Raw genomic sequence first — 13,494 nt, 5'->3', positions numbered from 1 at the left:
AGAAGGGGGGAGAGGACGGAGCCTTGGGGCACACCGGCGGAGGGGAAAAAGGTGTAGGAATCTGTGTTATGGATGGTGACATAGGAAGGACGGAGGGAGAGAAAGGAGCCGATCAGACGGACGTAGTTAATGGGAAGGGCGAAGGTTTGGAGCTTGAAGAGGAGACCGGAATGCCATACGCGGTCATAAGCTCGTTCGAGGTCCAGGGAGAGGAAGATTGCGGAGCGACGGGAATTAAGCTGTTCGGAAAGGAGATGAGTGAGGTGAAGGAGAAGGTCGTCGGAAGAGAAGGACGGCCGAAAGCCACACTGGATAACGGGAAGGAGGCGGTGCTGGCGGAGATGCTGGTGGATGCGTCGGGTGAGATTAGATTCCAGGACCTTGCGGAAGACCGAGGTAAGGCTGATGGGATGGTAGGAGGAGACGGCGGACGGCGGTTTGCGAGGTTTAAGGAACATCAGGATACGGGAGGTTTTCCACAGGTCGGGGTAGTAACCAGTGGACAGGACTACATTGTGGAGCCTGGCCAGGGTGGAGAGGAAAGAGACAGGAGCTTCACGAAGGTGACGGTAGGTGACACAATCGTGACCAGGAACGGTGTTGCGTTTTGTGCGGAGTGTAGCAATGAGATCCTCCTTTTCTAAGACGTTATGTATTTAAATTATCAGTAATTCTGTCCAGCTGGCATTTAACGTAAGATATATGTTCATGTATACTCGCTGAATTTTAGTACAACTAATTCTGTTTTAAGCTCATGCTCTGTTCTCGCAAAACGATTTGAAATCTGCAAGTACTGCGTGCGTTCAATAAGCAATGCAGCCAGTTTCAGCTAGACAACTGCAGAATTTGTTGTGTGACATCGTGAAAGACTCCCGCTTCAACTCCTGCAGTTTCATGAAGTTCCGATAGGTGGCAGCGCTATACGTAGCCTTCAAATTGGCGTCTGTAAATGGAACTTCATCAATCGTTACCCTGTACAGCGCTTAGAACTGCAACTGATAAAAGGATATCTTTGCTCTACGATGAATCTAGGACAACTAGCCAGTGTGTTCATTTTATGAAATGGGAGAAAAGCTTAAAGTGGACTAGATTTCAACAAAACTATTACGAATTTCAATAAAATAAAGGCATGAAAACATGTACAGTACTGCAACAAGATCAATATTAATACCTGTCTTGTACTACAGTTCCGAAAGTATCTGATATAATTGTACACATTTGTTCCTGACACATAAAATATTTCTTTGCAGTCCGTCTGACGGTTATTGTGTTAAATGCTGAATCGTATTCTAAGGTACTCACCTATATCTTATAGTATGATCTTTTATTCGGTCATCACATGTATACAACCAAGTAAGAAGCAACCATTTGAATAAAAGAAATTTAATTTCTTTACCGGTTTCGGGCACTTAGAGCCTTTCTTCAGAAGGTTGTACCTACCGGATTTTCTGCGAGTGTCATCAGTAAGATACATACCGAAAAATTCCGTGGTCATGTGGCTCATAGTACAAAGAAGCGAAACACAAGTGCAGACATCAAGCCAGAATAGGAGCTAATCAATTCCTCTTTGCTTGTTATTTCGTTCTATACGACAGGATTGATAAAATGGTAAATATTACATGTGTGTTATTCATTTTTTACATACTACGAATACATCGATTTTCAAGGAGACTGGGGGCCTCAGTTAGTTTCACCGCCCTAGGCCTCCGACGGAATTAGCCCGGCACTGCTGTTGATTTACAGCAAATTTCACAGATTCTGTACTCGCACGAGAAAGTAACACGGCGAGCTGCAAGTGTGTGGCTAAAACTGTGCTGTGTCAGCTGGCAGCAGCAGCAGCAGCAGCAGCTGACGACGGCCTGCTGAATATGCAGCAGCTGCAGCGACAGCGGGAGGGCGTCAGCCATCCACCTCGGGCCAGCCCCGGCTGCCCGCGCCGCCTGTGACGTCACTCACGGAGCAACAGTGCCAAAGTGGCGACGGGCGAATCGGGAACATTTTGGATGCAGCCGCCGCCCTTATTCCACAACAGCTGCTGGTAGCTTCTACTGCTGGGGCAGCCTTAGTTTGGAAGCAATTCCTGGTTAAGGAAGCACAATATTTTCTTTCATTATAAGAATTTCGTACCGTATCATTTAGTCCGAGAAAACTGATACATGGAACCTAAACTTGGAAAAAGTTTATTGGGTAAATTATACTGAATTCCCACTGTTCAGAACGTTTAGCTAAAGATTAACAACAATACAAACAAAAACTGCTTCTTGACGTGTCTTACGAAACTAATCAGTTTACACCATGTAAATTAAACACTTCTTTAGAAGAAGAGCTATCCTCGAATACGGTAGTAAGCAACTTAGTCTTGTAAAACATCAATAACTGGGAAACAAATAAACAAGCCCCTTACTCGGACGATATAACTGCTAGAACGAAAGTTCAAGTCCCGGTAAGCCGCTATAGAGCAGAACGACGTGAGATTTTAACGAAAAATTTAGTGTTCCTAGTTAACAATCAATGAGAGAATGATAAAGTCAGATGCCCTCAGCTGATTCAGTCTGGTCCCCAGGAACGCAATGTCTTGGTTGAAAAGCGGGGTAGACGGCGGACTAGACGGCGACAGTAGCTACTGCTCTGGTGAAGTTCATCGGCTCCGGGTTGGCGATGTCACTGCTTTCTTCTGCCGCGGAGCGAGGGTCAACCCTCGATGTTCGGAGTACAACATCTTTCTGATTGGCTGCTTGGCTGGGTCGCGGACGCAGAACTTAGTCTTGATCGGCGCTTGCCGATGCTAGCAGAGAGCAGTGACTGACATTCTGACGCGGCCGCCAGCGTCGCCCTCTGGTGGTCTGCTCGCTGATTTCTTGGCCCTGTTGCGGTTCGAGTGGAGCTGCAGGACTTTCAATTGTGCAGCTGACAGATATTCAGCCGCCGGTGTTTCGCGGTAGGCGTTTCACAGCACATAAGACGTTTATACGATTCCGTGAATAACTTGCAACCTTGTGCGATGAAAGGTATCCATCTGAGTCGAATAAAGTGATGACATTCAATGTAATCTTTTTCAGTTTCAAAGGTTTGTAGAAACATTCAGGTTTCGTATCTTCCCCGCTGAAAAAGACCAATCAGTTACCAATATATGGCTCAATGGCTGTTCATGTGTTGACAAACTTTGACAGAGACCTGTTTCTCTGGAACGAACAGCAATCTAGCTCCCTTAACGGTGGTATTGATGGTGAAAATTATTTTTAATGCGTGACTTCTAGGCTGCCCTGTATGACTGACATGTTGGGGGTTTATCGTCAGACTGCGCATAACATGTATACATGTGAAAAGACACAGGAGAGGAGAGAGAGGTGGAGATGGACAAAGAAAAAAAGGAGTAGCAGACTGACAGAGGTGGGATTAGCAGATGGACAAAAAGAGAGAAGAATATAAAGGACGGGGGGGGGGGGAGGAAGAGGTGGACAGGTAATGGTGGGAGAGTAAGATGAACAGAGAAAGACAGAGGTGAAAGAATCAGACAAAGATGGGTGAGGATAGACAGGGAGAGAGAGCAGAGCAAGATCTGGAAAGAGGGTGGCAGAAGGAATGGTCACACAGAGCGAGGTGCGAGGACTGAGTGAATAGAGCGAGGGAGAAGAACTGGATGGGCAGTGAGAGGTAGGTGAAGATGCACAGACGGATGAAGGAGACGATGGTCAGAGAGGAAGAGGAGGAGCAGGAGGATATGAAGAAAGAGAGGTAGAAGGAGGCAGAGAGTATGGGGAGGAAGACATATACATATCTGGGAAGAAGACTCAGAGATAGGAGTGGGACACAGAATAGGATAAGGTGTAGGAGGCAGGTGATGGATGGAGAGAGGTAATGGGCAGGTTGAAAAGGAATTGGGGAAAGGAGCACGTGGACAGAGAGGGAAGAAAGAGATTGAAAGAGGAGATGTGTTCAATGTATGTGCCATAAGCGTATGTGAGCGAGGCCACAGGTTAAAGCCTATGTACACATCATACAAAAACTGTCTTATTTTTAATCTAGTTCCCATATTTCCATGTAAACGACGAAAGCGCCACACTCATAAATCACTTAAAATTGTTCATTGAGGGAGCAAAGAATTAATTTATCGTAAATGCAGTACCATCCCTGCTCTCAGCAATAATCGTTCAGCTACTGGCCCAACGATAGTAGGCTATGCTCTAGGTAGAGATCCCTCTGTGACATTACCAAGATAGGAATATCTTCTCTCCCTTGGGATGTGAAACGGATTCCATGCAATAGATATCTATGTTTGCGGCCGTCTTCTTAGCAGTATGTAAAGTGAGAACGGACTGCTTATCACATTTGGACACTGACACTAGTAATGGCCAGTGCGATTGCGAGTCTTACCCTCATCATTATCTTCAAGTCACCGTATCAGCTCTGCTTCATCACTCTAAATGTAAGCAGTGGAAAATCTGCTCTGACCCTATAAATTGACCAAAATGTCGCCTGATTGTAGTCATGCAATTTCTTCCATGTACGAGGTTGGTCGCCAAGTGAGTCATCGTCTACGGAGGGATCGACTCTAAATTATTGTGCTGTCGAGATACGATTCTCTTCTGTAAGATACGCATACGTAACTAAATTGTGCAGCATGCTGACTCAGTGGAATATAAAACTTTTTATTGTAATTTGCTGATGCTGCACTTTCCTTATATACAGGGTTATTACAAATGATTGAAGCGATTTCACAGCTCTACAATAACTTTATTATTTGAGATATTTTCACAATGCTTTGCACACACATACAAAAACTAAAAAAGTTTTTTTAGGCATTCACAAATGTTCGATATGTGCTCCTTTAGTGATTCGGCAGACATCAAGCCGATAATCAAGTTCCTCCCACACTTGGCGCAGCATGTCCCCATCAATGAGTTCCAAAGCATCGTTGATGCGAGCTCGCAGTTCTGGCACGTTTCTTGGTAGAGGAGGTTTAAACACTGAATCTTTCACATAACCCCACAGAAAGAAATCGCATGGGGTTAAGTCGGGAGAGCGTGGAGGCCATGACATGAATTGCTGATCATGATCTCCACCACGACCGATCCATCGGTTTTCCAATCTCCTGTTTAAGAAATGCCGAACATCATGATGGAAGTGCGGTGGAGCACCCTCCTGTTGAAAGATGAAGTCGGCGCTGTCGGTCTCCCGTTGTGGCATGAGCCAATTTTCCGCGGACTACGCGTGAAACTTGCCCGCACGCGTTCAACAGTTTCTTCGCTCACTGCAGGCCGACCCGTTGATTTCTCCTTACAGAGGCATCCAGAAGCTTTAAACTGCGCATACCATCGCCGAATGGAGTTATCAGTTGGTGGATCTTTGTTGAACTTCGTCCTGAAGTGTCGTTGCACTGTTATGACTGACTGATGTGAGTGCATTTCCAGCACGACATACGCTTTTTCGGCTCCTGTCACCATTTTGTCTCACTGCGCTCTCGAGCGCTCTGGCGACAGAAACCTGAAGTGCGGCTTCAGCCGAACAAAACTTTATGAGTTTTTCTACGTATCTGTAGTGTGTCGTGACCATATGTCAATGAATGGAGCTACAGTGAATTTATGAAATCGCTTCAATCATTTGTAATAGCCCTGTAAGTCCTGTATAAAAGAAGTGTAGCGATCTAGACAGAATAATAAGAAATGTTTAGCATATGCAGAATTTTGTTATTTCGATTTAACATCTACGTAACCTTATTATCACAGTTTATTGAAATAGTGCGAAAGACATTCTTACGAGACCAAAAAACTGCTGTTAAGTGATATTTTACTCAGGAACTGGTTTAAGTGCGATTGACGGCATCTGACTTTAATCGCTTGAACCAGTACGAACTAACTGTCCATAATTATGATTCACATCATTTAAATATTTAAATCTGTGGAACACCTAGGCCTGTAATTCGGATAGGAGTTCTTCGCTACTAATTTTGCTATCGAGGGGACAACAGCACTACCTTTTTTATTTTCCTTCTTCAATCGTTCAGATCACTATTTTATGTACGATAACAGCATCGTCCATTTATGCAAATACTGAAGCAAAAATTCTTTAGACAGTGCCTCCAGTCGGCGAACACAACCAATAAGCACCCGTAAGGTTTAACGGCAATAAATATTACGTTGACTGATGCATCTCTAACTGCATCTATTTTCTTTCGAGGACGCAACATACTGCCTGAAGTGATCGATGTATAGTATTGGCGTATCGGATGTAAGGCCGTTACAGTATACACAGCGTTATTTATGGCTGTCGTCGAGTGTTGGCGCACGTGCTTTGTTCTCACTGCTATGGATTCACCGTATAATAAATTATAGCTTGTGTCGTAATAGCCTGCCTTCTTTCGAAATGCCTATTGCCCATATATTATCTTCCTCCATATGCAGCTTGAAATATGAAAAGGAAGGAGAATCGTATGTATCTCGTACCATCTATCGAACTTATATGAATCGCACTTTCGTAATCCGTTAAACCTTGGAGACGTGGCGCATTTTTAAGGTACTCTATCCGTACTCGAAAGGAGCACGTTTCAGTCCCCATTCAGCTCACCTTAATCTAGGGTTTCCATCATCTCCTTAAATCTACCAGATGAATGTTAGGTGTTTTCTGCAAACAGGCCGCGACTATCTTTCACAAAACCATTTTTCTCTAATTGGGATGGGAGTTCTTCGCTGCTAATTTTGCTATCGAGGGGACAACAGCACTACCTTTTTTTATTTTCCTTCTTCAATCGTTCAGATCACTATTAATTATCTTCAAAGTTCTGCAACGACTATACAGTATACTTCATATCATTTCAACGATTAGTGAGAAACAACAGCTTATGCCGATACCCTTAACATTTATCAGTAGACTATTCAACTTAAAGTTACTTGTAGGTGGAGAAATAAAACCCCGTCGCTTAATGATACAGTGAGTAAGGGAAACTTTTGAAGATAACAACTGGAAGATTCCTAGATTCAGTCATAATTCTGGTAGAATATATGTCACTGTAAAATTTTAATGGGTTTCACTAGCATGGGATTCATTAGAACCTGTCGTTTTCTCTCAATCTCGTAATTAACTGGTATCGCCTGTAACAATGATTCGACTGCTGTCCACAGTCAAGAGTGAGTAAGATTTTGGTCATATTCCGGTGGTTCGTAGATTTTCTCGTCAAGAGACAGAGCCACTTGTGGCGAATATTAATAAACAGAAATTATCCAAAATAGTATTTAATTATATTTCTATAAAGTTGAGGAAGCATTGAGAGGTTCGTCAAATTATGAAACTGTTGTTCATAAGCGAAAGTGTGATGGTAATTTCAATGTTGTTCATACGCTAAAGGCATTGTAAAGGCTCCCTGTCACGAAAAAAATTAACAGTAACGAATACGTGGAGTTCATTGATCACAGACTAAATAGGAGATCATGGATGCATTGACACGTGTATGACCTTCACAAAACTACACGCATGGGAAAGAGGCAAGCATTTTTCTTAGACTGCGCATCTGTTGCCATCGACTAATTTGTGGCCTGCGAGTCCAGAAAAAATTACGTTCAACGGATGTTACTGACGGCATTTCCTAAGCACTAATTATTCCTAAAACCTTAAACCGTACGTTATTTCACCCTCCAATATTCGTCAGATGGAAAAGTCTGATTTACATTGAAGCAAAAAAAATTTGGCCCTCTTTCCAAAAAAATTTACTTTACAGCGGAAACCACAGTTAAATTTCAGCTTGGTCAGGAAGTTAGAAAATCGAAAAGGGCAATGCAAAGCGTTAATCTAGATATTGTGGTGGTCAGTAAAGTGAAATGGAAAGAAGACAACGGCTTCTGGTCAGATGAGTATAGGATAATATCGACAGCAGCAGAAGGCGCTATAACGGGCGTACGATTCGTTATGAATAGAAAGGTACGACAAAGAGTGTGTTACAGTGAACAGTTAACTGACAGAGTTGTTCTTATCAGAATCTACAGCGAACCAACACCCACAACGATAGTTCAGGTATACATGCCGACGTCGCAAGCTGAAGCTGGAGATGAAGAGGCAGAGGAAGTAGATGATAACATTTAAAGGATAATAAAGTACGTTAAGAGAGATGAAATCTCTTAGTAATGGGGGACTGCAATGCAGTTGTAAGGGAAGGAGTAGAAGAAAATGTTACAGGAGAATATAGGACAAGGAATGGGAGAGAAGAAAGACTAATTGCGTCCTGTAATTAATTTCAGCCAGTAATAGCGAGTACTCTGTTCAAGTATCATAAGAGGAGAAGATACACTTGGAAAAGACCGGGTGATATGGGAAGATTTCAGTTAGATTACATCACGGACAGACAGAGATCGTAAGGCGTACCCAGATGCAGATATAGACTCAGGTCACAAGTAGTAGTGATGAAGAGTAGGCTGATGTTAAACAGATTATTCAGGAAGAACAACTGCGCAAAGAAATGGGATACGGAAGTGCTAAGGGATGACGAGAAAAGCTTGAAGTTCTCTAAAGCTATAGATACAGCAATAACGAATAAGGAATAGGTCAGTAGACAGTACAGTAGAAGAGGAATGGACATCTCTAAAAAGACCACTCAGCGAAGTTGCAAAGAAGAACATAGGTACAAAGAAGGAAACTGCAAAGAACAGACGAAATACTTCAGTTTGTGGATGAAAGAAGGAAATACCAAAATGTTGAGGGAAATTCAGGAATACAAAAATACAAGTCGCTGAGGATTGACATATATACGAAGTGCAGGGAAGCTACGACGAAATGGCTGCACGAAAAATGTGAAAAAATCGAAAAAGAAGCGATTGTCGGAAGGACTGACTCAGCATACAGGAAATTCAAAACAACCTTCGGTGAGATTAAAAGCAAGGGTTGTATCATTAAGAGTGCAACGGTAATTCCACTGTTAAATGCAGAGAAGCGAGCGAATAGGTGGGAAAAGTATACTGAAGGCCTCTCTGAGAGGGAAGATATGTATAATGTGAAAGGAGAAGAAACAGGAATCGATTTAGGGGAAACAGGGGATCTAGTATTAGAATTTAAGAAACCTTTGGAGGACTTAATACCAGATAAGGCAGTATGGATAGATAAAATTCCATCAGAATTTCTAAAATCATTGGGGGAAGTGGCAACAAGACGACTACTCACTTTGGTTTGTCGAATGTATGCGTCTGGCGACATACCATCTGATTTTCGGAAGAACAACATCCACACAGTTCCGAAGACTGGAAGAGCTGAGAAGGGCGAGAATTATCGCACAATCAGCTTAACAGCTCATCGTCCAAGTTGCTGACCAGAATAATATACAGAAGAATGGAAAAGAAAATTGGGGATGTGCTGAATGATGATCGGTTTCGCTTCATGAAAGGTAAAGGCACCAGAGAGCAATTGTGATGTTGCGGATGATAACGGGAGCAAGACTAAAGTAAAATCGAGACACGTTCGTAGATCTGTCGTCCTGAAGAAATGTAAAATGCAATACGTTCGATATTCTGAGGAAAATGTTCGATATTCTGAGGAAAATGTTCGATGTTCTGAGAAAAATAGGGGTAAGCTATAAGGAGAGACGGGTAACACATAATCTATACAAGAGCCAAGAGTGAATAATAAGTGTCTACGACTAAGAACGAAGGGCTCGGATTAAACTCTACATATAATCAATCTGTTCAATCTGTACATCGAAGAAGAAATAACGGAAATAAAAGAAAGGTTCTGGAGTGGAATTAAAAGTCAAGGTGTAAGGATGTCAATGATACGATTTGCTGATTACTTTGCTATCCTAAGTGAACGTGAAGAAGAATCATATGATATGCTGAATGGAACGAACAACATAATGAATGCAGAATATGGATTGAGAGTAAATCGAAGAAAGACGAAAGGAATGAGAAGTAGCAGAAATGAGAATCAAGGTAGATGGTCACGAAGTGGATGAAGTTACGGAGTTCTGGTACATAGGCAGTGACGTAACCCGTGACTGACTGAACAAGGAGAACATCAAAAGTAGACTAGCACTGGAGAAAAGGGCATTCCTGGCCAAGAGAAGTCTAGTAGTATCAGACATAGGCCTTAATTTGAGGAATAATTGCCACGTGGTGTAGCCGTGTGGTCCAGGGCGTCATGTCACGGGTCGCATGGCTCCCCTCATCAGAGGTTCGAGACCTCCCTCGGGCATGGGAGTGTGTGTTGTCTTTAGTGTAGGTTAATTTAAGTTAGATTAAGTAGTGTCTAAGCCTACGGACTGATGACTTCAGCAGTTTGGTCCCATAGTCCTTACTACAAATTTCCAAATTTGAAGAATAATTTTTGGAGAATGTACGTCTGGAGTACAGCAATCTATGGTGGTTAAACTTGGACTGTGGGAAAACCGGAAGAAAAGAGAATCGAAGTATATGAGCTGTGGTGCTAAGACAAATGTCGAAAATTACGTGGACTGATAAGGTAAGGATTCTGGGCAGAATCGTGGAGGAAAGGAATATGTAGAAAACACTGACAAGGGGAAGGGATAGGATGATGGGATATCTGGTAAGACATCAGGGAATGTGTTCCGTGGTACTAGAGGGAACTGTGGAGGGCAAAACTGTAGAGGAAGACAGAGATTGGAATCCTTCCACCGAATAATTAAGGGCGTAGGTGGGAGTGATACTCTGAGATGAAGAGGTTGAGACAGAGGAGGAATTCGTTGTGGGCCGCATCAAACCATTCAGAAGAGTGATGACCCTGCCACACAGAAAAAGGACAAACTTTCGAGAGGATAACGTGGACAAAGAATGACATCGATGTATGTTTTATCCGTCCTGAAGACTAGTTAGTGCGCAGAAGAAAAAAGCAGAATGAAATCACTCCAGCCTTGCATTCATTCAATGCAGCCCGCGTCCTTCAGAAAAACTCTAGTACATTTAAACATACGTTTGAGCAGTTGGACAATGATAATGACGGCAACGACGACATTGCTTATGATTAGAATGTAAATAAATACATTAATACACGGTTGTGAGACATGAATAGACGTGGAACGTCTTTGTGTTAACTTGAAACAGATTGTGACATGAAACTCATACTGTTATTGTGCCGTGCCCCGCGTTTAATTTCGCGTAATTCCCGCGGATTTGGAATCCCTCTGGCCGCAAGAGCGCATTGGACGCAACTGTCACCGGTAGAGGTCAGGTCGGAGGAGAAGGTAGTTGAGGGCTGCGGCTACCTAGAGAGAGGGGAGTGTAACATGCGAGACGAAGAGCAAGTGAGGCGGCATGTTGTTGTGGCCAAGCATCTGCCGTGCTTCGTTGGCAAGAGTGGTGTATTTGCTGAGTGCGGTTCGGCGGGCCCGAGTGTTGGTCGCAGGCTTGAACATGGCTCGCTAAAAGCTTCTTCGGCAGGACGCACAGAATTTGGCGTGTCCTCTGCTACTGAAGTGGTAAGCAGTTTTTTGACATCGTGGTGACGGTTTGGTGTCGGGGGTGTGATCTTTACAAGTACTGGACGCGGTGGCGTCTGCTGGATGATATCAGTGGGTTTCCAACCACGAGTAATCTTTGTTACATCTTTCTCTCGTGCCCCCTAACCGAGCGATTGTCAATGGGCGCTGGATTTTACGAGATATCACGATGAGCATCAGATTAGTGTGCACGTCACTTGGGGTCGTGTGGTGGCTACTTTTGCCTCCGTATCCTGGTTGCCAGTTGTTATGTACTTAAGAGTGTTATTTATGAGTTTTTGCCTAGTCCGCAGCTCGTCGTTCTCGCTTCCCGCGCACAGGGTTCCGGGTTCGAATCCCGGCGGGGTCAGGGATTTTCCCTGCCTCGTGGTGACTGGGTGTTGTTGTGTCGTCTTCATCATCATTCATCCCCATTAAGGTGGGAGGAAGGCAATGGCAAACCACCTCCGGCAAAACCTTGCCTAGTCAGCGGTGCGGCTTTCCTGCATCGGCCCCTACGCTCCTCGGAGTATGGGACTTCATCACAATAATCGTCACTACTTGAGTCCAGTTCTGTCAACGTGTGTTGGCTTGTAGAAAGTCACTATCCCAAAATGATTTCAGAATGTAAGGGGACAAAATGAAAATGTAATTCTTCTGACTTACGGATTGTACTTTATAGTCAGTGAAAATTGTTGAATCTAGTTACCTCATTTCCGAGGCATGTGTATAGTTACCTGTGGGCTAGTATCGCGAGGTCGAGCTCTTTAGTAAATTGTGTGCATCTACAAAGAAAACTAATGAAAAATTTCTGCATTTGTAGTATGTTATTTTTTTACTTAACAATGAACGAGTTGTCTCTGTGTTACAGGATACGTGATTTTATCTTTTGGTAATTCTGATCTTGTTAAAGATGCCTGAATAGCATGACTGAAAATTCTTATGAAGGTTTCTAGTACTGTGCTAGCGGAAACCGCCGTCCTATGTTAGTAGAGAAGTAGGAATTATTACTATTGCCGTCGCCTCTGCCACCACCTCTATCATCATAAATTTGAACCACTTTGTCAGTCATTTTGGCTGCTTCGAAGGCAATGGCGTTTTGATAATTTCTGGAAATAGCCGGTGGTTTATATTTGTGACATAATTAATTGATCGCGTGTTTTGCTATGTGTAATGTAAATGTATTTATTTTTTACTTCATTTAATAATCTTTACAAAAGGGGAAATTTTATACTGTGGTCCTTTTGAGGTGTTTGCCATCAGTTGGTTATTGAAATTTAGTCTTTTCAGTCAATGTTATTCTTGGATTTCTGCGTTTTAAAAATAAATTCATTAGTGTTTTTAGAAACATTAATAAATTCGTTATGGCTCAATACCTTTCCACTCATCCACTCATCACCGGCTCTCTACCGTATTTCAGTTATACTGTACAGGCAGAACATTATGACCACCTACCTAATAGCCGGTATGTTTACCATACGCACGGATGACAGCGGCGACACATCGTGGCATGGAATCCCCGAGGCCTTGGTGGGTCACTGAAGGGAGTTGGTACCACATCTGTACACACAAGTCACCTAATTCTCGTAAATTTCGGGTAGGGGGCAATGAGCGCTGACGCCACGTTCGATCACATCCCAGATGTTTCCGATCAATTTCAGATCTGGCGAGTTCGGGACCAAGCATATCAACTGGAACTCACCACACTGTTCCTCAAACAACGTTATCATTCTCCTGTCATTGTGAAATTGCGCATTATCTTGTTGGAAAATGCCATTGCTGTCTGGAAACATGAAGCGGTGTACGTGGTCTGCAGCCAGTGTTCAAAAATGGTTCAAATGGCTCAAATGGTTCAAATGGCTCTGAGCAACATCTGAGGTCATCAGTCCCCTAGAACCTTTTTTTTTTTTTTTGGGTCATCAGTCTACAGACTGGTTTGATGCGGCCCGCCACGAATTCCTTTCCTGTGCTAACCTCTTCATCTCAGAGTAGCACTTGCAACCTACGTCTTCAATTATTTGCTTGACGTATTCCAATCTCTGCCTTCCTATACTGTTTTTTCCCTCTACAGCTCCCTCTACTACCAT

The sequence above is a fragment of the Schistocerca cancellata genome, chromosome 7, assembly GCF_023864275.1.
Source record: "Schistocerca cancellata isolate TAMUIC-IGC-003103 chromosome 7, iqSchCanc2.1, whole genome shotgun sequence".
Lineage (NCBI taxonomy): Eukaryota > Metazoa > Arthropoda > Insecta > Orthoptera > Acrididae > Schistocerca > Schistocerca cancellata.
The sequence above is the reverse complement of the archived record's forward strand: the minus strand, read 5'-3'. Positions refer to the sequence as shown.